The following is a 26740-nucleotide window of genomic DNA, read 5'->3' as shown; positions in this document are numbered from 1 at the left end:
CTGCCACCACCTTCACGCTTTGTTATTGTGCCACTTTGTGGTCTCCTGATGCTTCCACCTCTACACTGTTATTGTGGCACTCTGTGGCCTCTTCCTGATGCTGCTGCCGCCACCTCCACACTGTCATTGGGCCACTCTATGGCCTCATCCTAATGCTGCTGCCACCTCCACACTGTCATTGCGCCCTTCTGTGGCCTCATCCTGATGCTGCTGCCACCTCCAGACTCTGTCATTGGGCCACTCTGTGGTCTCCTCATGCTGCTTCCACCTCACTACTATGTCATAGGGCCACTCTGTGGACTTCTCATGCTGTTCTCACACTCCCCACTTCATGACTGGGCCACTATTTTGCCTTTTGGCCTGGCTGACATGATCATTTATTTGACCCTTCTTCTGATCTGTCAGAAGGAAGGAAAAATGAGATGCACAGCGGATCCTGTCTATGTAACAGCTTTAAGTCCTGCATGACATGGTCTCTTTGGTAGCCAAAAGCAGGAGTGGGTACAAAACACAGAAGACATGCAAATATTCCATTCACGTGTTATCTCTGTTTTGGATCCACTCCTTTTTTTTTTGGCCTTAGCAATACTGATGGATTACTGATTAAATTCTTACCAAGTGAAGGCTGATGCTCCACAGACAGGATCCATTTTTGGGGGGTTATTGTTCTGACGGATCAGAGGAAGGGCAAAATAATCTGTGACGTCAACACAAACTTACTGCTTACACCCTCTCCACTCTGTCGGGTGGGCTCTACTTGAATAAGTGTTCAATAGAACAAGTTCTTTAGAAATCTATGTGGAATCAGTGAATTGGTGTAAGAGGAGTGCGCTCTTTCACAGTATAGTAGGATCATGGGCCTCTGCACGGTTCTTTATACCTGGCACTAACATTGACCTGTAAGGCTGTTCACACTTGAGTTATTTGGTCAGTTTTGTCCCCGTAACTGCCCAAATAAGTGAAGTATGCAGTGATTCTAAGAGTGATGACTGTCATCTACAGTTGCAAGAAAAAGTCTGTGAACCCTTTGGAATGATATGGATTTCTGCACAAATTGGTCATAAAATGTGATCTGATCACAACAATAGACAATTACAGTCTGCTTAAACTAATAACACACAAAGAATAAAATGTTACCATGTTTTTATTGAACACACCATGTAAACATTCACAGTGCAGGTGGAAAAAGTATGTGAACCCTTGGATTTAATAACTGGTTGATAAAATAACTTCAACCAAACGTTTCCTGTATTTGCAGATCAGACATGCACAACGGTCAGGAGTAATTCTTGACCATTCCTCTTTACAGAGCTGTTTCAGTTCAGCAATATTCTTGGGATTTCTGGTGTGAATTGCTTTCTTGAGGTCATGCCACAGCATCTCAAATCGGGTTGAGGTCAGGACTCTGACAGGGCCACTCCAGAAGACGTATTTTCTTCTGTTTAAGCCATTCTGTTGTTGATTTACTTCTATGCTTTGGGTCGTTGTCCGGTTGCAACACCCATCTTCTGTTGAGCTTCAGCTGGTGGACAGATGGCCTTAAGTTCTCCTGCAAAATGTCTTGATAAACTTGGGAATTCATTTTTCCTTCGATGATAGCAATCCGTCCAGGCCCTGACGCAGCAAAGCAGCCCCAAACCATGATGCCCCCACCACCATACTTCACAGTTGGGATGAGGTTTTGATGTTGGTGTGCTGTACCTCTTTTTCTTCCAAAAACTCAACTTTGGTTTCATCTGTTCATAGAATATTTTGCCAGTACTGCTGTGGAACATCCAGGTGCTCTTGTGCAAACTGTAAACGTGCAGCAATGTTTTTTTTGGACAGCAGTGGCTTCCTCTGTGGTATCCTCCCATGAAATCCATTCTTGTTTAGTGTTTTACGTATTGTAGATTCGTTAACAGGGATGTTAGCATATGCCAGAGACTTTTGTAAGTCTTTAGCTGACACTCTAGGATTCTTCTTCACCTCATTGAGCAGTCTGCGTTGTGCTCTTGCAGTCATATTTACAGGACGGCCACTCCTAGGTAGAGTAGCAGCAGTGCTGAACTTTCTCCATTTATAGACAATTTGTCTTACCGTGGACTGATGAACAGCAAGGCTTTTGGAGATACTTTTATAACCCTTTCCAGCTTTATGCAAGTCAACAATTCTTAATCGTAGGTCTTCTGAGAGCTCTTTTGTGCAAGGCATCATTCACATCAGGCAACGCTTCTTGTGAAAAGCAAACCCAGAACTGGGGTGTGTTTTTTATAGGGCAGGGCAGCTGTAACCAACACCTCCAATCTCATCTCATTGATTGGACTCCAGTTGGCTGACACCTCACTCCAATTAGCTCTTGGAGATGTCATTAGTCTAGGGGTTCACATACTTTTTCCACCTGCACTGTGAATGTTTACATGGTGTGTTCAATAAAACATGGTAACATTTAATTCTTTGCGTGTTATTAGTTTATTAGTTTAAGCAGACTGTGATTGTCTATTGTTGCGACTTTGATGAAGATCAGATCATATTTTATGACCAATTTGTGAAAAAATCCATATCATTCCAAAGGGTTCACATACTTTTTCTTGCAACTGTACATGTCATATTGACTCACAGTATTGCTTCACTACCACAGCAGACTCCTTATGCGTGTTACTGCAAGGCACAGTGTTCTACACCACTATACAGGCTCTCTGCAGCCAGGAAATAGCAGTTTTTTAAGTCGATTCACCACAAATAAATTTGGATCGAACCAAAAATTTTCAGAAAATTCGGCAAACCGGCCAAATCAAATTTTTTAGAAATTCGCTCATCTGTAATTGTAACTGAAGTCCTCTCCTGTTATGCCACAGTCCTATGTAGAGGGATCATTGTCTAAAGCTCAAGATACATGTGCAGAATGTTTTATATTGTTGATGGATTTATGCATCAGGTAAAGAAAATAAACATATATGGAAGAGGAATAGTGTATAAAGTGATCTTCATGAAGCTCTCTCTTTGTCCATGAACAGATTCCTTGGATACCTGACAAGAATATTGTTTGTCTACACTATGTGCTGCAGAATAAGGATATAGATATACTGTACAGTTATTTGAGTATTTAAAGGGGTTCTCTCTCTTCAGCAAATGACATTTATCATGTAGAGGAAGTTAATATAAGGCACTAATGTATTGTGATTGTCCATATTGGCTCCTTTCCTGGCTGGATTCATTTTTCTTTTGCATTATACACTGGTCATTTCCAGGGGTTATGGCCACCGCTGCAGCACAGATACGAGGTGGCCGGGATGGGAGCTGCTGCGCATGTATGGCTATGTGCGCTCCCACCAGAGGCCGGCACTTTTTTTTCTTCATTATCTGCTGCAAAGGGACAAAATCTGTGTCGATCAGGTGCCAAGTGCTTGGTTCACTTAAAGTTACAGGGCACTAATCAGAGCTATCTTCACGTGACCAGGACAGATTTAAAAGTAATGTGCCACCCGCAAATAACCTATTGTTTTTATATTGAATTTTTTTTTTTTTAAAGTTCAATTTTCAATTTTCCATGTCACTATATATATATATAAAAAAATATATATATATTAAAAAAAAAATTCAGTTTTTACACTGGCCACTAACCCTAATAATAGGCACACTTCTTCTACATTCTGTCTATAACCAATGGTGGTTGATGTAAAACATCTCTCTAAATGCTTGTATGAACAGCTCAAGCAAGATGGCCGCCTCAAAATGATGTTCAAAACTGCAATCAGAAAATAAAAACAGGTTAGTAAAAAAGGAGACGTGTTATCTGGTTTGAAAATTTTGGTGACACTTTCCTTTTAAAGAAAGGAATTCCATTTATGACAAGGTATGCCCTATCCACAAGATGGGGAATATGTATTAGCTGCTGCTCCTACCAGTCCATTCATCTCTATGGGAGTTCCAGAGTACAATGCTCGGCTAATTCTGGAACTCCCTTAGAGATGAATATAACGAGCATAGACATGCTCAACCTGCTGGTCCGTTTATTTCAGGGAAGCCTTGAGGGGCACAGGATTGAGTCCCTACTCGTGATCAGTGGGGGACTTAATGCCAGGTCCCCTACCCATCTAATAGTTATTCACAATCCTGTGGATCTTGAAAGCCATAAGGAATGGACACTGAAAGTTGAAAAATGTTTCATTATACCTTTTTTTGAATAACTTTTTTTTGTTGAAACTAGGAGACCCTTTTATGTTTTTATTAGTTTGACTTTCATATTTATATTAAATTTACTGAATAATGGAGGAAGTAGGTGCAATGTTAACGGATTTCCATCATTATAATGACATGCATGGAGATTTCCATTCACTTACGTGGGGTTTTTATCCTCAAGGGGCCACCTACAGATGAGTAATCTTTGCTTCCACCTCCCTGGTTTTGATATATCCTGAAATCTATACAATTCTGAGTCAACTACTTAACACAACATGTTAAAATACATAGACATAAAAAACAAAATCCATTTTCCGAGTGGAAAACAAGTTTCTCACTCAACTGTAGAAAACTGATATGGAAAACAGACGTTCTTGGTAATAAGACAGAAATTAGTAAGTAGTAATGTGACAACAATACAACCACAAATTATCTTTTAATGTCTTCTATCCTGGAAATTCCTTTATTTACTCTTATTGTGGTTTTTAAGAGCAACTGTTCAAGTCTGAAAGCAATCCACAGATGGGACATCTCACTCACTTATTCATACATTACCATCATTGTGTAATTTCTAGCTGGAAATCATTTTATGCATGAATTATGTTGAGCTGATTTACCCAATATTCTTTGCAGAAGAAACTTCTCCCAACACTTTACTGGACATGATGACCACAAAATTAGGTTTTTGAAATGTGTTCACATGAGAATTCTAGTAAAGATTAGAGTTGAGCGAACACCTGGATGTTCGGGTTCGAGAAGTTCGGCCGAACTTCCCGGAAATGTTCGGGTTCGGGATCCGAACCCGACCCGAACTTCGTCCTGAACTCGAACCCCATTGAAGTCAATGGGGACCCGAACTTTTCGGCACTAAAAAGGCTGTAAAACAGCCCAGGAAAGGGCTAGAGGGCTGCAAAAGGCAGCAAAATGTAGTTAAATCCCCTGCAAACAAATGTGGATAGGGAAATGAATTAAAATAAAAATAAAATAAATAAAAATTAACCAATATCAATTGGAGAGAGGTCCCATAGCAGAGAATCAGGCTTCATGTCAGCAGAGAATCAGTCTTCATGTCATAGCAGAGAATCAGGCTTCACGTCACCCACCACTGTAACAGTCCATTGTCATATATTTAGGCCCCGGCACCCAGACAGAGGAGAGAGGTCCCATAACAGAGATTCAGGCTTCATGTCATAGCAGAGAATCAGGCTTCATGTCAGCAGAGAATCAGTCTTCATGTCATAGCAGAGAATCAGGCTTCACGTCACCCACCACTGGAACAGGCCACTGTCATATATTTAGGCCCCGGCACCCAGACAGAGGAGAGAGGTCCCATAACAGAGATCCAGGCTTCATGTCATAGCAGAGAATCAGGCTTCATGTCACCCACCACTGGAACAGTCCATTGTCATATATTTAGGCCCCGGCACCCAGACAGAGGAGAGAGGTCCCATAACAGAGATCCAGGCTTCATGTCATAGCAGAGAATCAGGCTTCATGTCACCCACCACTGGAACAGGCCACTGTCAGATATTTTTAGGCCCCGGCACCCAGACAGAGGAGAGGTTTATTCAACTTTGGGTTGCCCCGCAATATAATGGTAAAATAAAAATAAAAATAGGATTGAATGAGGAAGTGCCCTGGAGTACAATAATATATTGTTAAGGGGAGGTAGTTAATGTCTAATCTGCACAAGGGATGGACAGGTCCTGTGGGATCCATGCCTGGTTCATTTTTATGAACGTCAGCTTGTCCACATTGGCTGTAGACAGGCGGCTGCGTTTGTCTGTAATGACGCCCCCTGCCGTGCTGAATAAACGTTCAGACAAAACGCTGGCCGCCGGGCAGGCCAGCACCTCCAAGGCATAAAAGGCTTGCTCTGGCCACGTGGACAATTTGGAGACACAGAAGTTGAATGGGGACGAACCATCAGTCAGTACGTGGAGGGGTGTGCACACGTACTGTTCCACCATGTTAGTGAAATGTTGCCTCCTGCTAACACGTTCCGTATCAGGTGGTGGTGCAGTTAGCTGTGGCGTGGTGACAAAACTTTTCCACATCTCTGCCATGCTAACCCTGCCCTCAGAGGAGCTGGCCATTACACAGCTGCGTTGGCGACCTCTTGCTCCTTCTCTGCCTTCGCCTTGGGCTTCCTCTTGTTCCCCTGTGACATTTGGGAATGCTCTCAGTAGCGCGTCTACCAATGTGCGCTTGTACTCGCTCATCTTCCTATCACGCTCCAGTGCAGGAAGTAAGGTGGGCACATTGTCTTTGTACCGGGGATCCAGCAGGGTGGCAACCCAGTAGTCCGCACACGTTAAAATGTGGGCAACTCTGCTGTCGTTGCGCAGGCACTGCAGCATGTAGTCGCTCATGTGTGCCAGGCTGCCCAGAGGTAAGGACAAGCTGCCCTCTGTGGAAGGCGTATCGTCATCGTCCTGCGTTTCCCTCCAGCCACGCACCAGTGATGGGTCCGAGCTGCGTTGGGTGCCACCCCGCTGTGAACATGCTTCATCCTCATCCTCCTCCACCTCATCCTCGTCCTCCTCGTCTTCCAGTAGTGGGCCCTGTCTGGCCACATTTGTACCTGGCCTCTGCAGTGGCAAAAAACCTCCCTCTGAGTCACTTCTAAGAGACTGGCCTGAAAGTGCTAAAAATGACCCCTCTTCCTCCTCCTCCTCCTCCTGGGCCACCTCCTCTTCCATCATCGCCCTAAGTGTTTTCTCAAGGAGACATAGAAGTGGTATTGTAACGCTGATAACGGCGTCATCGCCGCTGGCCATGTTGGTGGAGTACTCGAAACAGTGCAACAGGGCACACAGGTCTCGCATGGAGGCCCAGTCATTGGTGGTGAAGTGGTGCTGTTCCGCAGTGCGACTGACCCGTGCGTGCTGCAGCTGAAACGCCACTATGGCCTGCTGCTGCTCGCACAGTCTGTCCAGCATGTGCAAGGTGGAGTTCCACCTGGTGGGTACGTCGCATATGAGGTGGTGAGCGGGAAGGCCGAAGTTACGCTGTAGCGCAGACAGGCGAGCAGCGGCAGGATGTGAACGCCGGAAGCGCGCACAGACGGCCCACACTTTATGCAGCAGCTCTGACATGTCGGGGTAGTTGTGAATGAACTTCTGCACCACCAAATTCAGCACATGCGCCAGGCAAGGGATGTGCGTCAAACCGGCTAGTCCCAGAGCTGCAACGAGATTTCGCCCATTATCGCACACCACCAGGCCGGGCTTGAAGCTAACCGGCAGCAACCACTCGTCGGTCTGTTGTTCTATACCCCGCCACAACTCCTGTGCGGTATGGGGCCTGTCCCCCAAACATATGAGTTTCAGAATGGCCTGCTGACGTTTACCCCGGGCTGTGCTGAAGTTGGTGGTGAAGGTGTGTGGCTGACTGGATGAGCAGGTGGAAGAAGAGGAGGAGGAAGTTGAGTAGGAGGAGGAGGCAACAGGAGGCAAAGAATGTTGCCCTGCAATCCTTGGCGGCGGAAGGACGTGCGCCAAACAGCTCTTTGCCTGGGGCCCAGTTGCCACTACATTTACCCAGTGTGCAGTTAGGGAGATATAGCTTCCCTGGCCGTGCTTACTGGTCCACGTATCTGTGGTTAGGTGGACCTTGCCACAGATGGCGTTGCACAGTGCACACTTGATTTTATCGGATACTTGGTTGTGCAGGGAAGGCACGGCTCTCTTGGAGAAGTAGTGGCGGCTGGGAACAACATACTGTGGGACAGCAAGCGACATGAGCTGTTTGAAGCTGTCTGTGTCCACCAGCCTGAATGACAGCATTTCATAGGCCAGTAGTTTAGAAATGCTGGCATTCAGGGCCAGGGATCGAGGGTGGCTAGGTGGGAATTTACGCTTTCTCTCAAATGTTTGTGAGATGGAGAGCTGAACGCTGCCGTGTGACATGGTTGAGATGCTTGGTGACGGAGGTGGTGGTGTTGGTGGTACATCCTCTGTTTGCTGGGCGGCAGGTGCCAACGTTCCTCCAGAGGCGGAGGAAGAGGCCGAGGCGGCGGCAGCAGCAGAAGAGGTAGAAGGGGGAGCCTGAGTGAGTTCCTTGTTTTTAAGGTGTTTACTCCACTGCAGTTCATGCTTTGCATGCAGGTGCCTGGTCATGCAGGTTGTGCTAAGGTTCAGAACGTTAATGCCTCGCTTCAGGCTCTGATGGCACAGCGTGCAAACCACTTGGGTCTTGTCGTCAGCACATTGTTTGAAGAACTGCCACGCCAGGGAACTCCTTGAAGCTGCTTTTGGGGTGCTCGTTCCCAGATGGCGGTGGCCAGTAACAGACGGACTCTCTTGGTGGCGGGTGTTCTGCTTTTGCACACTGCTCCCTCTTTTGCTACACTGTTGGCTCGGTCTCACCACTGCCTCTTCCTCCGAATTCTGAAAGTCAGTGGCACGACCTTCATTCCATGTGGGGTCTAGGACCTCATAGTCTCCTGCATCGTCTTCCACCCAGTCTTCCTCCCTGACCTCCTGTTCAGTCTGCACACTGCAGAAAGACGTAGCAGTTGGCACCTGTGTTTCGTCATCATCAGAGACGTGCTGAGGTGGTATTCCCATGTCCTCATCAGGAAACATAAGTGGTTGTGCGTTAGTGCATTCTATCTCTTCCACCCCTGGGGAAGGGCTAGGTGGATTCCCTTGGGAAACCCTGCCAGCAGAGTCTTCAAACAGCATAAGAGACTGCTGCATAACTTGAGGCTCAGACAGTTTCCCTGATATGCATGGGGGTGATGTGACAGACTGATGGGCTTGGTTTTCAGGCGCCATCTGTGCGCTTTCTGCAGAAGACTGGGTGGGAGATAATGTGACCATGCTGGATCCACTGTCGGCCACCCAATTGACTAATGCCTGTACCTGCTCAGGCCTTACCATCCTTAGAATGGCATTGGGCCCCACCAAATATCGCTGTAAATTCTGCTGGCTAAAGGGACCTGAGGTAGTTGGTTCACTAGGACGTGTGGCTGTGGCAGAACGGCCACATCCTCTCCCAGCATCCGAGGGTCCACTCACACCACCACGATTATGTCCGCGTCCGCGTCCCTTACTAGATGTTTTCCTCATTGTTACCGTTCACCACAATAAGAAAAAAATTATTTGGCCCAATGTATTGAATTCAAATTCAGGCCTTTTTTTTACAGGCACCTAACACTATCTGGCTATCTATTTAGGTACCGTATTACACTAATACAGGCACAGCAGTAACGACAGATTTAGCTGAATATAAATTGTAGGCCTAGTATTTAGGCCCTGGATGACAGGTATCCTTTTTACGGACAGAATTAGACTTGGAAATGCATGGTAGCGTGTGAAGTTATTGAGAATGACCCTATCCGCACCTTCAATCTAATATACCCTTTTATGGATAGATTTAAAGTTGGCCTGATACAGCAGAAACCACTGATTTAGGGAATTGCTAAGTTGGGAATTGTATTTCAACCCAGAACAAAAACTGTGCTTTGGCGGACACTAAATGAATTGACCAGCCTCAGCAATAAACACAGATTTAGCTGAATATAAATTTTAGGCCTATTATTTAGGCGCTGAGTGACAGGTTTACGTTTACGGACAGAATTAGACTTGGAAATGCACGGTAGCGTGTGAAGTTATTGAGGATGACCCTATCTGCACCTTAAATCTAATATACCCTTTTATGGATCGATTTGAACTTGGCCTGATACAGCAGAAAAAAATTATTTAGGGGATTGCTAAATTGGGAATTGTATTCAACCCAGAACAAAAACTGTGCTTTGGCGGACACTAAATGAATTGACCAGCCTCAGCAATAAACACAGATTTAGCTGAATATAAATTTTAGGCCTATTTTTTAGGCGCTGGGTGACAGGTATACGTTTACGGACAGAATTAAACTTGGAAATGCACTGTAGCGTGTGAAGTTATTGAGGATGACACTATCCGCACCTTAAATCTAATATACCCTTTTATGGATCGATTTAAACTTGGCCTGATACAGCAGAAAAAAAATATTCAGGGAATTGCTAAGTTGGGAATTGTATTCAACCCAGAACAAAAACTGTGTTTCGGCAGACAGCAGACAGTATTACAATTGGCTAGCCACAGCTGAAACACCAGATTTAGGGTACTGCTATTTTGGCAATTGTATTTTACCCCTCAATAAAATAGTAAGCACAGCCAAGCCCCTGATGTAGGATATAGCAAAAAAATAACCTCACTATTGATGGTTAAATGGACTTGGTGGCAGCTTGTGCTGGCGCACCACAAGACACAAAATGGCCGCCGATCACCCAAGAAAAAAGTGACATAAAAACGCTCTGGGCAGCCTAAAAACAGTGAGCAATTAAATAGCAGCAGTTCAATGATCCACAGCTGTAGATCGATCACTGAATTAAGTGTTTTTGCTGAGTTAATCCCTGACTAATCTCGCCCTAACAGCAGCTGCAACCTCTCCCTACACTGATCAGAGCAGAGGGGAGTGCGGCGCTACGTGACTCCAGCTTAAATAGAGGCTGGATCACATGCTGCACTGGCCAATCACAGCCATGCCAATAGTAGGCATTTCTGTGATGGTCTCTTGGGGCAAGTAGTATGACGCTTGTTGATTGGCTGCTTTGCAGCCTTTCAAAAAGCGCCAAGAAAGCGCCGAACACCGAACCCGAACCCGTACAGTTCGGGTTCGCTCATCCCTAGTAAAGATGTTCACAGTATCTGACGAGCCTGATGATGTTGAGGTTTGGTCATTTCCAAGACAAAAATTCTCACTATATTTAAAGTGCAAGTTAAATTTGATGCCTGGCGATCATACATCTTCTGCTTGGGTATTCATGTTTCTTCATGGATTTTCCGAGATTGTGTCTTTACCTCTCTAGTTTTTCAGCTTTGCTAGGTATAGCCATGTTTCCCATTCATCTGAGAATTTTCAACATGAGAGTTTTCTCATAATGCCCACAAGATATGTTTATCGTGTTCTGGTCACATTTGCAAAAGAGGAAAGTAGATTAGACTACACAACCAGAGTTTGAAGGCCTAATATAATATGTACCTACTCCATTGGTCTTAATACACTGCTCAAAAAAATAAAGGGAACACTTAAACAACACAATGTAACTCCAAGTCAATCACACTTCTGCGAAGTCAAACTGTCCACTTAGGAAGCAACACTGAGTGACAATCAATTTCACATGCTGTTGTGCAAATGGGATAGACGACAGGTGGAAATTATAGGCAATTAGCAAGGCACCCCCAATAAAGGAGTGGTTTTGCAGGTGGTGACCACAGACCACTTCTCAGTTCCTATGCTTCCTGGCTGATGTTTTGGTCACTTTTGAATGCTGGCGGTGCTTTCACTCTAGTGGTAGCATGAGACGGAGTCTACAACCCACACAAGTGGCTCAGGTAGTGCAGCTTATCCAGGATGGCACATCAATGCGAACTGTGGCAAGAAGGTTTGCTGTGTCTGTCAGCGTAGTGTCCAGAGCATGGAGGCGCTACCAGGAGACAGGCCGGTACATCAGGAGACGTGGAGGAGGCCGTAGGAGGGCAACAACCCAGCAGCAGGACCGCTACCTCCGCCTTTGTGCAAGGAGGAACAGGAGGAGCACTGCCAGAGCCCTGCAAAATGACCTCCAGCAGGCCACAAATGTGCATGTGTCTGCTCAAACGGTCAGAAACAGACTCCATGAGGGTGATATGAGGGCCCGACGTCCACAGGTGGGGGTTGTGCTTACAGCCCAACACCGTGCAGGACGTTTGGCATTTGCCAGAGAACACCAAGATTGGCAAATTCGCCACTGGCACCCTGTGCGCTTCACAGATGAAAGCAGGTTCACACTGAGCACATGTGACAGACGTGACACGTCTTGAGACGCCGTGGAGAACGTTCTGCTGCCTGCAACATCCTCCAGCATGACCGGTTTGGCATTGGGTCAGTAATAGTGTGGGGTGGCATTTCTTTGGAGGGCCGCACAGCCCTCCATGTGCTCGCCAGAGTTAGCCTGACTGCCATTAGGTACCGAGATGAGATCCTCAGACCCCTTGTGAGACCATATGCTGGTGCGGTTGGCCCTGGGTTCCTCCTAATGCAAGACAATGCTAGACCTCATGTGGCTGGAGTGTGTCAGCAGTTCCTGCAAGACGAAGGCATTGATGCTATGGACTGGACCGCCCGTTCCCCAGACCTGAATCCAATTGAGCACATCTGGGACATCATGTCTCGCTCTATCCACCAACGTCACGTTGCACCACAGACTGTCCAGGAGTTGGCAAATGCTTTAGTCCAGGTCTGGGAGGAGATCCCTCAGGGGACCGTCCGCCACCTCATCGGGAGCATGCACAGGCGTTGTAGGGAGGTCATACAGGCACGTGGAGGCCACACACACTACTAAACCTCATTTTGACTTGTTTTAAGGACATTACATCAAAGTTGGATCAGCCTGTAGAGTGTTTTTCCACTTTAATTTTGAGTGTGACTCCAAATCCAGACCTCCATGGGTTGAAAAATTTGATTTCCATTTTTTTATTTTTGTGTGATTTTGTTGTCAGCACATTCAACTATGTAGAGAACAAAGTATTTCAGAAGAATATTTAATTAATTCAGATCTAGGATGTGTTATTTTTGTGTTCCCTTTATTTTTTTGAGCAGTGTATATATCACACATATCTATAGAGGAACATTAATAGCTATAGCAAATACAATTGCTCTCAGCCAAATGCTTAAGTTCAACATCTATGTATCTCCATTCACATACACGATTGACTGAGCACGTACTGTACAGTATGTGTTTTGGAGAGAGTGGAGAAAGACACTGCCATGCACCTCTGGTGGTGGCTTATCTCCTAGGAATAAAAAAATGGAAAACAATTCAGTTTGACCAATCCTTCTCTCTCCTGAATATCATGTGCCGACAGAGAGTCGGAAACTCTCATGCACATTAGATTGCCAGCCAGTCGAAAAAGGCTGGTTCGGCCGACCATACACGAATGTGTTTGGGGGCCTTTTATCATTTACACTGACTATACTAAGTTCTAATAAACGGTGATGTTTTCTACATTGTAGATACTTAGGGCGTCATTTATTATCAGATATTTTTGGATTCGGTTGCACAGGGGATTTGTAGCCAAATCTCAGTCTTTTCACATCTCACGCTAGGTCAAAAAAAAGAGGGGAATGGGCGGGGAAGAGGGTGGTCCGGCAGGCCGTCTCATTTATCATTTTCTACTGCTGTTTTAGGCGTAGAAAATTATTTAAATCTACACCTTTTTTGTTGTAGACAAATCTTTAATACATCTGCGACGTTTCTGAGAGCCCATCCTCTTTGTAAACCAGACATACACACATACACCTTTCATTCATTTTCGTCACATTGCACATGATGCACTTATCATCAATAAGGCTTATTTGGGTATCTATTAAGGCTATTGGTTCCTAGGTCAGCTCCAAATGAGATTGTCTTCTACTAGCCTATAGCAGCCCTGTTTTTTTAGGGGTCCATTATTGTGTCACAGCTTGGGCCCATTGGAGGACCGTCTGGTACTTTGCTAAGCCAGTACAGTCCTGGATCCATGGAAACTGAGAGGCAAACAGGGTACTTTCTCAAGGCCCTCATTTTTTTTATGGTGCCCTTAAGAACAGACCAACCAAGCAGTATTATTTATCAGTTAAAAGGTGGGGCCTTTTAGAGATTGGACCTGGGGACAGACTAACCCCTTCCAGTATCATTTACAAGTGTATGGTAGTATTTTTAGTGTTAGAACTGCACCAAACCTCTGAAGGTGTCCTTCAGTATAATGAATTTTCATAAATATGCATATTAGTGAGCATGCTGCGGCAGAACGGATCACATTGCATTTTAGTGACACAGATCAGACATGATACTAAAGCCACCCACCTAATACTGTGTAGGTTCCCTAGAGTCAAAAATGGCGCCGAAGCTCTGATTATGTCCTTTAGTGTCTGGGACAGAGATGTTAGCGAAAGATCCGATAAGTCCCGTAAGTTGTGAAGTGCGTCCTCCATGGTTCAGATTTATTTTCCAAATGCGTCTCATAGGTGCTTGCCTATATGGGGTACTGAGTGCAGATTGATGGGGGAACACCCAATTTTTTTTTCAATTTCAAGGGTCTGTAGACTTTCTGAATGCACAGTATACCTTATAAACCAAAACTATAAAATGTCCACAGTCATCTGGCACACTGGTAGCAGTAGAAGATTTTCCATCATCTTGTTACTACAGTACAGTAGCTTGATGCTGGGCCTGTTAAATCATTACGTCTGGGCACAGTAGTGAGCTGTTAGCTGATCTGTTCCATATTAACACCATTAGAGGTTAAGGAAATTAAATTGCCTATTTTCGGGAATAATAATTCCGACATGGACTTCTCACCTCTGCTCAGAAACAGAACCGTTATGAAGTCACTGCAGTTGTCAGCTATGTCATTAATCTTGGCTTTTTAGACATCTCACTGGCAGCGACAGGATCTCACCATCATCACGCTTCACTCTTTTAAATACCTACATGGGCAGGGAAAACAGTGAGCCTAACATTCCCCAATATAAAGGGGAATTATATTAGTATACCTATAGTGATCCACTTAAAAACAACTTAGGATATGCACCTCAGTGCGTAAATTCTAGGATCTAATCTGGAATTAAACACTGAGGGGGAGATTTATCAAACAGGTATAAAGTAGAACTAGCTGAGTTGCCCATAGCAACCAATCAGATTCCTCTTTACATTTTCCAAAGGAGCTGTGGAAAATTAAAGGTGAAATCTGATTGGTTCCTATGGGCAACTAAGCCAGTTCTACTTTACACCAGTTTGATAAATCTCCCCCTGAGTGCTATATGCTGTTTATTAGCTTCATGTACAGGCAGGCTGCATGTTCCACTTAGTGGGGGTATCAAGAAGAGGTTTGAGTTACTGCAGCTCATTACTTCCTCCCTGCTAAGAGAGGTAGAAAAAGGTGAATAGATAATAGAGATAGATACAGGGAGTGCAGAATTATTAGGCAAGTTGTATTTTTGAGGATTAATTTTATTATTGAACAACAACCATGTTCTCAATGAACCCAAAAAACTCATTAATATCAAAGCTGAATATTTTTGGAAGTAGTTTTTAGTTTGTTTTTAGTTTTAGCTATTTTAGGGGGATATCTGTGTGTGCAGGTGACTATTACTGTGCATAATTAGTAGGCAACTTAACAAAAAACAAATATATACCCATTTCAATTATTTATTTTTACCAGTGAAACCAATATAACATCTCAACATTCACAAATATACATTTCTGACATTCAAAAACAAAACAAAAACAAATCAGTGACCAATATAGCCACCTTTCTTTGCAAGGACACTCAAAAGCCTGCCATCCATGGATTCTGTCAGTGTTTTGATCTGTTCACCATCAACATTGCGTGCAGCAGCAACCACAGCCTCCCAGACACTGTTCAGAGAGGTGTACTGTTTTCCCTCCTTGTAAATCTCACATTTGATGATGGACCACAGGTTCTCAATGGGGTTCAGATCAGGTGAACAAGGAGGCCATGTCATTAGATTTTCTTCTTTTATACCCTTTCTTGCCAGCCACGCTGTGGAGTACTTGGACGCGTGTGATGGAGCATTGTCCTGCATGAAAATCATGTTTTTCTTGAAGGATGCAGACTTCTTCCTGTACCACTGCTTGAAGAAGGTGTCTTCCAGAAACTGGCAGTAGGACTGGGAGTTGAGCTTGACTCCATCCTCAACCCGAAAAGGCCCCACAAGCTCATCTTTGATGATACCAGCCCAAACCAGTACTCCACCTCCACCTTGCTGGCGTCTGAGTCGGACTGGAGCTCTCTGCCCTTTACCAATCCCTTTGGCTGTGCAGGCATGCTGGGAGGTGTAGTTTTGCAACAGCTGGAGGCACACTGGTTGGGAAACACTGGATTAGGCAAATGAATAATCTAAAACAACTTCAATATCTTACTCAGGAAGATAGTCAAAAGATGGGTATCTGTAAAAACACATGGAAGAAAGGGATATGAATGAGCTATTAGTAGGCCCTGCCTATAATGCCACCAGATGTAAGTCAGCTATCCTATAAGTCAATGTTCAATCCATTAAATTGGCCATGAAACATGACTCGGGTATTAAATTAGCCAGCACCTCATCTGCAGGGTGATTGTCCCTCATCCTTGCAGAGCAGAGAGTACTGGCTTAACTGGGTGAGGGGCCTAAGTCATAACTTGGGGGGTACTATCTCTCCTTGGGGAAAGAGCACCTTAATCGTCATGAGGAGACTTTAAGGCCATACATGTTCCTCTGGAATTCTGGGAAGAAATGGATGCAAATGAGCTCTTAACAAGCTCTGCCTCTGATGCCACCAGATGTAAGTCAGCTATCCTATAAGTCAATGTTCAGCCCTTTAAATACGCCTTGGATGTTAAATAAGCCAGCATCTCATCTGCAGACAGCTGTTTCAGAATGATTGGGATCCAGGTTATGTCTACAGAGTAAGGTAGCAGAAAACTAGTGCAAGCTTGCTAGAAGCAGACCTACCAGAATGGCCAGGGTACAAAAAGTAGTTGACAAGCAGGGTCAGAACCAGGAGAGACTGAGAGACAGAACCAGGAGAGAAGTTCGGGTTCGGTGTTCGGGTAATATTAATATACCATCGGATGGGAGTTTTCTCCAATCCGATGGTATATTTTAACTTGAAGCATTCCCATCACCATGGGAACGCCTCTATGTTAGAATATACCATCGGATTTGAGTTAGATCGTGAAAACTCAGATCCGACGGTATATTCTAACACAGAGGCGTTCCCATAGTGATGGGGACGCTTCAAGTTAGAATATACTGAGAACTGTGGACATAACGGACCCCTGCTGCCTGGCAGCATCTGAACTCTTACAGGGGGCTGTGATCCGCACAATTAACCCCTCAGGTGCCGCACCTGAGGGGTTAATTGTGCGGATCACAGCCTCCTGTAAGAGATCAGGAGCTGCCAGGCAGCAGGGGCGGGACCCCCCTCCCTCCTCAGTATTAAAATCATTGGTGGCCAGTGCGGCCCCCCCTCCCTCCCTCCCCAGTATAAAAATCATTGGTGGCCAGTGCGGCCCCCCCACCCCCTCCCTATTAAAATCATTGGTGGCTAGTGCGGCCCCCCCACCCCCTAATAAAATCATTGGTGGCTAGTGCGGCCCACCCACCCCCTATTAAAATCATTGGTGTCCAGTGCGGCCTCCCCTCCCCCCTAATTAAAATCATTGGTTAACAACCACCCCCCATCATTGGTGGCAGCAGAGGGGCAGTTCCGATCGGAGTCCCAGTTTAATCGTTGGGGCTCTGATCGGTTACCATGGCAGCCAGGACCCTACTGCAGTCCTGGCTGCCACGGTTACTTAGCACTTTAAGCAGCATTATACTTACATGCGCTGTCTGTGGCCGGCCGGCGCTCCTCCTACTGGTAAGTGAAAGGTCTGTGCGACGCATTGCTTAAAGCACAGACCTGTCACTTACCAGTAGGAGGAGCGCCCTCTCCAATCCGATGGTATATTTTAATTTGAAGCATCCCCATCACCATGGGAACGCCTCTATGTTAGAATATACCATTGGATTTGAGTTAGATCGTGAATGGGGACGCTTCAAGTTAGAATATACTGAGAACTGTGGACATAACGACCCCCTGATGCCTGGCAGCACCTGATCTCTTACAGGGGGCTGTGATCCACACAATTAACCCCCTAGGTGCCACACCTGAGGGGTTAATTGTGTGGATCTTAGCCCCCTGTAAGAGATCAGGTGCTTCCAGGCAGCAGGGGGCCAGACCCCCCTCCTTCCTCAGTATTAAAATCATTGGTGGCCCAATGATTTTAATAGTGGGGGGGCCGCACTAACCACCAATGATTTTAATAGGGGGGGTGGGGGTGGGAGGGCCGCACTGGCCACCAATGATTTTAATACTGGGGAGGGAGGAGGGCCACACTGGCCACCAATTATTTTAATACTGGGGAGGGAGGGGGGTCTGGCCCCTGCTGCCTGGCAGCACCCGATCTCTTACAGGGGGCTAAGATCCGCACAAATAACCCCTCAGGTGCGGCACCTGAGGGGTTAATTGTGTGGATCACAGCCCCCTGTAAGAGATCGGGTGCTGCCAGGGGGCAGTTATGTACACAGTTCTTAGTATATTCTAACTTGAAGCGTCCCCATCACCATGGGAACGCCTCTGTGTTAGAATATACTGTCGGATCTGAGTTTTCACGATCGTGAAAACTCAGATCTGAAAAAGCTAATACTATTATTTTCCGTTATAACCATGTTATATCGGAAAATAATAATGTGAAGTTCGGGTCCCCATTGACTTTAATGGGGTTCGGGTCCACGTTCGGATCAAGTTTGGGTCCCGAACCCGAACTTTTTTTTAAAGTTCGGCCGAACTCCCCGAACCCAAACATCTAGGTGTTTGCTCAACTCTATTGATGACCTATCCTCAGGATAGATCATCAATGTCTGGTCATTGGGAGTCCAACTCCCAACCCTCTGCTGACCAGCTGTTTGAAGAGGAGGCAGTGCTAGAAGTCTTGGCAGCACAGTGCAATTACAAATGTTTGTCCATTCACGTGAATGGGACAAGCACTTATAAGTACACTGCACCTGTGCTTCAAGCGAGAAGAAGCGCAGAGTAATCTTAAAGAATAAGTAGTGCTCTCACAAGTGCCCCCTTCTCTTCTTACTGCTGATCAGCTGAGGTACTGGGAGTCAGACCCCGCCGATCAGCTATTGACGACTTATATATACTGGCTGCACAACCCCTTTAATCCAAAAAATAAGTCGCATTTTACACATAGAGGGTTAGCGAGCAGGTTTAAAGTTCAGACACAAAGCACAGAGCCAGGTCACTTTAGGCAATCACAGGCAACTGGCAACGACTAAGTAACAGACTTAATAGGGTATTCCCAACTGAGACATTTGTGGCATATCGCTAGGATATGCCATAAATATCAGATAGGTGCAGATCCCACTCCTATCTCCAGAACGGGACCCCCAAAGTGAACAGAAAACAGCCGCGCATGTGCAGCCACCCTCCATTTACCGTTATAGGAGTTGCAAAAATAGGTGAATGCTGGCCCTTTAAATCGCCCACCTAATTCTGATAGTGGATGCTGAGCCAGGAACCTAACTGCCTTGGCTTCCAGGCTCACTAATAGGTTGACCAGCCGGTGCCCGACTGCTCATTATGGCAACCATCTTAGCATAGCCATGCACAGTATCTTGGCTTGATAACCTCCTGACAGATACCTTTCACTTAGCAATCCATTGCTTCATTCTAGATAAAAAGGATTTTTAACCCATATCGAGATGAGCAGTTATGTGCACTGTGCAACCTTGCTGCTCCTGCTTCCTCTGCCAGACCCTTCCTCTCTTTCTTGAGATGAGATGACTATGCAGGAACCTGGCCCTGCCAATCATAAAGTAGTGTTGATCGTCAATATTCTAATTGCAAATTTTTATCGAGAATATCGGCACTTCGAGAATTCGCGAAGATGTAGAATATAGTGCTATATATTCGTAATTTCGAATATTCTAGATTTTTTTTCATCAGTAACCTCCCTTCTTGCTTGTGGGCCAATGAGAAGGCTGCAATGTCTTTGTCTGAGCTTAGCAACATCCCTAGCAACCAATAGGAAAGTTCCCTGCCCCTTACTATATAAGAAATTCCCCAGCATCCATTGTATGCAGTTTATTGCAGTTCTGAGAGAGAGAGAGCAGTGACATTGCTGTGCTCTGTGCTTTCATCTGGATCCTATTCCTTATCCAATTACATTAGATAGTTAGTTAGCTCATATATAATACAGATAGTTAGTGGGAGATAGTCAGTGTAGTTATATCCTGATATAGTGGAGCTATAGGGTGTTAGGTAGTGTGATAGGAATTACTGTTTCTCTGCTGTCCATATATACATGCTGCAGACATAGTGCTGTGATGTCACAACAATACTTAGTGCACCAATCAGTAATATCTACTCAGACCTGATAAAATGTGAAGTTGCACAAAAATAATGACTGGAGATCACGAATTCTCAAATTCGCTAATTTATTTCCAATATTATGCAAAAGTTTTGTGAAATATCGCGAAAACGAATATTGCCTATTCCGCTCATCACTATCATAAAGGAGGGGGGTTGGCAGAGGAAGCTGAAGGGTACACAGAGGAGCTTAGGCCCGCCCTTGGTGCACTTAAGTGCTAATTTGAATACGGATTAAAAGCACTTTTTCTCCAGAGTGAAGCAATGGATCGCTAAGTGAAAGGTATCGTTACATTCAGTTGAGCTAGCACTGCAAGGCACTGTGCATGGTTTATCAGTGGCAGGTTCCCTTTAAGGCCTCGTGCACATGACTGTGTCTGTTTTGCCGTCGGCAAACCACATATCCGCAATACGCGGATACTGGCTGCGTGTGCCCTGCACTTTCCCGTTCCGCACTATTGTAGACATGCAGGGGTGCACCACCAATGAGGCCAGTTGAGGTAATTGCCACAGGCAGCACCAGGTTGGGGCAAGAGGGGGGCAGCGGAAGGGCCATGCGCAATGAGCGCTTTAATTGTGGCAAAGGGGTTAGGTTAAGAAATTGGCAGTTTCAGTTTTCGCCTCAGGCAGCTTAAAGGCTAGGTGCACCCCTGTAGACATGCCTATTCTTGCCTGCAATATAGACAAGAACAGGACATGTTAAAAATGTTTTGCGGAGCTGCAGATATGCTGTATATATACGGATGCAGACTGCACATGGTGTGCACTCCGGCCAAATAAAAATGAATGTGTCCGCATCGGATCCGAAGCCAAAAATATGGTCATGTGCAATGGGGCCTTATGAGGAGTTAAAATTAGGAAGCCCATAATAGACAGTTGCTAGTATATGTAATAGTGAATTATTTTTATATCATTGTGAATATATCAATATAAGTTTCTGAAATTCTTCTTAACGTCAGTGATAAATTACAGAAGAATAAAGGGCAGCGAAACAATGTTAAAGTGTGCTTAATACCTCCGTAATTATACAACCAAGCCTCACAGCAGTAATTCATTTTCCAGATGCACTGGAAAAAAAAAAAAGTTTGCTAACTTTTCCTTGGGTGGAAGATCAGGCGACCTCTGGTGGTGAGACGTGTTACCTGCGCCCTAGATAAGAACATAGTGGATAGGGTGCAAGTATTATTTTTATGATGGGTATGACTATAATCCCTTTGCTTCTTTTACCCCACTGTTGAGGATATTGTTTAACCCCTTAATAGTGCATATGACAAGCTCCGCCATCACTTTTATGACAAAAAATCCATTAGACTTTCTGGGTGAACAGAAGGTTCAAAATACATTTGAATTGGACATGTTCTAGTCTTGGATTCAGGCTAATTCACATGTATCAAATGTGTTGCAGAAATTTTGGAGACTTTTGCATTCATTTAAAAGGGGGATTGCAGAAATCCACCCCATTCTGATGAATGGAACTGATTTTCAGTTGTGGAAATTTTTGCCACATGTGAATATACCCTAACGAACCCTCAGGACTGTGCCTCACTTTGACTCTACAATGATTTAATATTGAATAGGGACATAGAAAACATAACCTCAGCCCCGGGTATTATATCATTTCCCAGAAATATTAAGTATTCCTGAATTAGCCTTTAGTTTTGGGGATATTAGCTGCGGTGAAGGGATGGGATATTCGGTCACTCCTTACAAGAAAACGGAGAGCAGAATTATAAGGGAATTTCCTACGTTCAGGATTTGACAATTTATTTTGTAATCTTTTTTTTAATTTTTTTTATTCCTTCTTCAATGTAAACCAGCTGTCCATACAGAAAGCTTGGAATAATATTTTCTCAGTTAACCGCACAGCGGCTATTCACACATAATTGTTGTCGAATTCATCGTGGGCTCAGAATGAATGGTTTGCTTTCTTCCCCAAACTCTTCTGGACGACCTTAAGAGGAGATCACCCACTTAGTGGAAAAGAACGCCCGCTAGTGCTGGCTTATAAATGAGCAGACAATGACATCTGCTGGCAGTGACTGGTAATGCCTTCTAAGAAAAAAAAATTTAAAAAATTTCACTCAATACCGTGAAAAGAAGATAAAAAGGGGATAAAGATAATTAAATTTGCGTTTATTTTGTTTTAAGTAAACCGAAGGGATACAAAGGCTGTAGCTTTCTCTTAATATTTAACAATGGAGTTCATACGTTTACCCATTAAATTAAATATTTCAATTGTCCACCAGGTGGCGCTGAATACTCTAAAAATGAAAATTTCTATTTGGCTTTTTTTTTTTTATAAGTCTTCCACCAAATTGTTAATGCAAAATTCAAAGCAGGCAAAGACAGATTTGCAGTTCCTTCTTAATTATTTTAACTATTTTTTACACCGCCTTAATTTTGAAGCCAAGTAACAAGATAGCAGATTTTTTTTTTCTGCTGATACTCAGTAGACATCATTTTTTAAATTTAAAAACTTTTTTTTTCTCTTAACTGTAGATCAAAAGCGGAAAATTTTAACATTTCCTAAAGATGAGCTGCTTTTTCAGGATAGATAATAGATGATAGATAGATCGATAGATAGATAGATAGATAGATAGATAGATAGATAGATAGATAGATAGATGATAGACAGATAGATAGATAGATAGATAGATAGATAATAGATAGATAGATAGATAGATAGATAGATGGATAGATAGATAGATAGATAGATGATAGATAGATAGATAGATAGATAGATAGATAGATAGATAGATAGATAGATAGATAGATAGAATGTCAGTAAGCACTAATCATTTAAAGGGGTTTTGCAGAATTAGAGAACATGGCAGTTTTTTTTCCCCAGAAACAGCTCCGTACCAGTCAATGGGTTGTGTCTGGTATTGCAGCTCTACTGCATTCAAGTGAATGGGGCTAAGCTGCAATACTACAAATATTCAGTGAACATGTGTGGCTGTTTTTGCAAAAAGGCAGTCATGTTTATTTTTATTTTTATTTTTTTCAAATCTGGATAACCTCTTTGAATGTATGGAGTTTGTCCCCCCCATACCCCCGAACCCTCCGTGTTTGCGTGGGTTTTCTCCGGGTTCTCCGGTTTCCTCTCATACGCCAAAGACATACTGATAGGGAACGTAGATTGTGAGCCCCATCAGGGCAAGGCCTCACGCACACGACCGTTGTGTGCATCCGCATCCGTTCCGTCATTTTTCACAGTTTAGAGGAGGTCCCATTCATTTCTATGGAGCTGTGAAAAAAAACTGATAGTCCTCCGTTTTTTCTCTGCGTCATTGATCCGTGATTCCAGTCCGTCAAAAAAATATAACTTTTCCTATTCTTGTCAGTGGAAAATGGAGGACGGACCCATTCAAGTCAATGAGTCCGTCAAAAAAAAACGGATGCACAACTGGTATGTCACCCGTGTCCACGTCCGTGTCCGTTTTTTTCTACAAGACCTTGGTGCAATAAAATGACACTTTTCATTAACCTTCCTTTTTTTTCCCCTGTCAGACAGAAAAAAAGGAAGACACAAGTAAACACAACTGAAGCAAAATCGGACACGGACCACTGAAGCCAAATCACTGACAGTGAAAAAACACTGTCGTGTGCATGAGGCCATAGTGTGATGCTAATGTCTGTGAAGCGCTGCGGAATGTACCACTCTATATAAGTGAGTAAAAAAAATACATATAAAAATTTTTTTCACAAGACAAGGAACAATCACTTCTTTCTATTGCAATGTGTAAAGGTGAACCAGATTCGTTTTCAGTCCAACAATCTGAGCAGGTCATCTCCACCTGTGCCCTTCATGAGGGGATTTCTTAACCCTGGTTTCACACCTGAGCGTTCTGAAAGGAGCGCTCTGTATGCGCGATTGTACGGGCGTTTACAATCGCTTATACAGAGACAAGCGAATGCCCATTGTCGCGCGTTCCCGAAAGTCTATGTACGGGAACGCGTGACAAAACGCCACAAAGAAGCTCAAGAACTTGTTTGAGCGTCGGGCGTTTTACAGCGCGATCGTACGCGCTGTAAAACGCCCAGGTGAGAACCATTCCCATAGGGAAGCATTGGTTTCTCCTTGTTGAGCGTTTTACAGTGCGTAGGAACGTGCTGTAAAACGCTCAGGTGTGAACTTAGGGTAAATCCACTGAATGTCTTTAATGTCTGTGCTATTCCTGCAACCACCGGTCTCTAAAAATACAGTGGGAATTAATGTGCCAGCTCACTGTTTGCAAACCTAAAGTAAACCCGCACTTGCTGTGTATATTAGATAATAACAAACAACAACAATAATAATAGACATTGATTTCCTAATTATATTTGCTTTAAAGGGTTGTCAGAGCTGAACCCGGACATATCCCCTTCTTTACCTCTCCGGCCCCTCTGACATGAGCATCGGAGCATTTCATGCTTCGATGCTCTCCCTTTCCCTGCACTGAATCGCACAGGGCAAGTGCCTTTTCTGCAGATCCGGTGATGTACCGGGCTCTCCATGGGTAAGCTAGACGGAGGCTTTCGCCTAGCAGTGAGCCCGGTGATGTCACCGGAACTAATGGACGTGCTTTAAGTGAAAATGATCAGAAGAAATCCGATTATCTGCTCTTGCCATGCAGGACTATCAGCAGAACACAGGCAACTGTTACGGAGAGCCTGTATTCTGCTTCTGATGCAGCTCACACTGTGACAAAACTGCTGCTGACCTGGTCTGGAACGTCAGGCTCTTCTGACTAGATTTATCTCTGTTTCTACTGGGACTTATAAATTAGTTCTTCTGGTTATTGGTGCTCCTCTTTAGTTTGGCAGTCACTAGAAGAATTAATCTATACTCTATGCCCGATAGGTGGGTGCAGACCATTCCTCCTACTTCTGACAGTCACTATTCAAGTCCATGCTTTAAGGAGCTTAGCACAAGTGATTCACAACCTGAAATCTGAAAAAAAAACTATCATTCTGAGAACAAAAAGAGCTAACTTTGGACTTCAAAGTTGATGAAGACCTGCAGGAGTGTCCACTGACCCGGCCACTCAAAATCAGTTGTTATCACTGCAGAAAGTAGTGGCTTTTCATTTTACTTGCCTAGTGGGGCAACCACACATTGAAATCAATGTGATCTCCTTGTAATGCACTGATGGGCCAGGTCTTCCATATGGAGACGCGCTCTTGATGTTTGCCTTGATAGGATCAATCGGGGATGTCTAAACCGGACAATCTTTTTTAAAACAAATCTGTAACCTGAGACACCTCTGCATTGACAGGACTAACGCTCAGATGAAAAGAACCTTGGAAAGATCTGAAACAAGACTGTTAGGACATCCAGACCAATAGAAGAGACATTTATGCTCGGAAGAGTTCAAAGAAAAGGAACAGGATGACAAAAAGTGGATGAATGGATATAGGGAAATAAGAGTTAAGGCAATGCCTACATAAATCTTGTTTCCCTTTTGCACCTCAATGCATTTGAGCCAGAAGCTAGACATCTGAGCACTGTCCCAGTGCCCACATGGTCAATACACTCCTGATGTTATTTTAAGACACAGTTGTCAACATACCCCAAGATATTAAAATGCCATCCTCTGAACTACCTCATAAACAATAAACTACCAACTTTGGGCAAAATTTGCATACATTTCTATCACTTCCTCTATGTGGTCGGCCCCACGCTTTCCCCAGGTGAGCAATTATAGTTTCAGACGTTTCAGTAGGTTTGCCTGTAGTTCTTTATCCTATCGGTTGTAACAAATGACCAGGCAGACAATATTTACTTGGTCTGTTACTTGGCGTTATCCTGATGAGCAGGAACCTGTAGCATTGACACATTGTCATGGTTAAGCTGCCCCAACCCTGTATGAAAATACCTGGCTCGAGGTAGAATGCCTTGTTGGTGTCCCTCTAGCACCCATCATCTGGTACAAATTCCTTCCCAGTCCTCACTTGCTCTGCCCCCGGATTATGGTACATACTCCAGCTAAATCATTTCTACGACCCCAACTACAGGTACATACAACAACCACTGAAAGAAAAATGTTTGGTAACACTGTCTCTACTATAGGATGATTGCCCATCATGGCAACCATATCTGAGTTAGTAACAACAAAAAGAAAAAGGACCCTTAAAATCATAATTTTATTTCAATTAATTTAAAATGTAACCCGCAGATAAGTGTAACCAAAGGGGGCTAGCATTTGGGAACCCCATTGGTGAGGTAGGTAGGCAATCACAAATGATGATCACAAAAAATATATTAAAATATAAAGAAAAGGGGTGGGATGGGACCAGGGTCGTAAAGGACGATAGAGAGGAGGAGGGGTATTCTAGGGGAAACTTTCCCTGTGGAAGTCCTAGTCTGCCCTCTGCCCGGAGACCACTCGTAAATGTGGGGTCTCTCCGCCCTGGTGCCTGTATGCACCCTGGATAACCCTAGACAGTTAGACCTATTTTGGGCATCACCCTGACGCGTTTCCCCCATGTGGGTTCATTAGGGGATTGGTAAAGGTTGAATAAGGCCTAAGTAAATAATAGATAATCACCAAATAAATCTTGATAAACTAGTGATAAGTAAGGCTTGCTGTGCACATATAG

This window comes from Bufo bufo, chromosome 3, assembly GCF_905171765.1.
Source record: "Bufo bufo chromosome 3, aBufBuf1.1, whole genome shotgun sequence".
In the NCBI taxonomy this organism is placed as follows: domain Eukaryota; kingdom Metazoa; phylum Chordata; class Amphibia; order Anura; family Bufonidae; genus Bufo; species Bufo bufo.
The sequence above is the reverse complement of the archived record's forward strand: the minus strand, read 5'-3'. Positions refer to the sequence as shown.